The sequence below is a fragment of the Penaeus monodon genome, chromosome 34 (assembly GCF_015228065.2).
Source record: "Penaeus monodon isolate SGIC_2016 chromosome 34, NSTDA_Pmon_1, whole genome shotgun sequence".
In the NCBI taxonomy this organism is placed as follows: Eukaryota; Metazoa; Arthropoda; class Malacostraca; order Decapoda; family Penaeidae; genus Penaeus; species Penaeus monodon.
In genome coordinates, this window is record NC_051419.1 from 8,352,563 (window position 1) to 8,352,902 (window position 340).

General features: G+C 37.1%; 1 protein-coding gene across 1 annotated transcript in view; it reads right to left on the minus strand.

Moving 5' to 3' along the window:
* The window catches only part of LOC119594567 (anoctamin-8-like), a gene marked incomplete in the record, with an annotated part of 84,413 nt that overhangs the window by 4,092 nt on the left and 79,981 nt on the right, over nucleotides 1–340 (minus strand).

Genomic DNA, 340 nt, shown 5'->3' on the forward strand with positions numbered 1-340 from the left:
CTTCCTAACACATTGTTCTTCTTCCTACATCCTTATCCTCGTCCTTCCTTGTTTATTCAGATAAATTCACAAGATTTATTTGTTCGCCATTAATACTATATCGTCAGCATGTATTATCTTTAGATCGTGGCCTATAGTAAAATGCATGATAGCTATGACAGAAGAACAAAATGTGAGATGGACTGGGCATTTAGATAAATAGACGCAGTTGGTGTAAGAGCCTGGCTAACTGTACCGTGTAGCAGGTAAGTATTAAAAAGACGTGGGACAAGATAACAAATGGTGAAAAAGGCTGTCCCACAAAACACAATAAATGTTAAAGGAATAAAACAATCCCGAC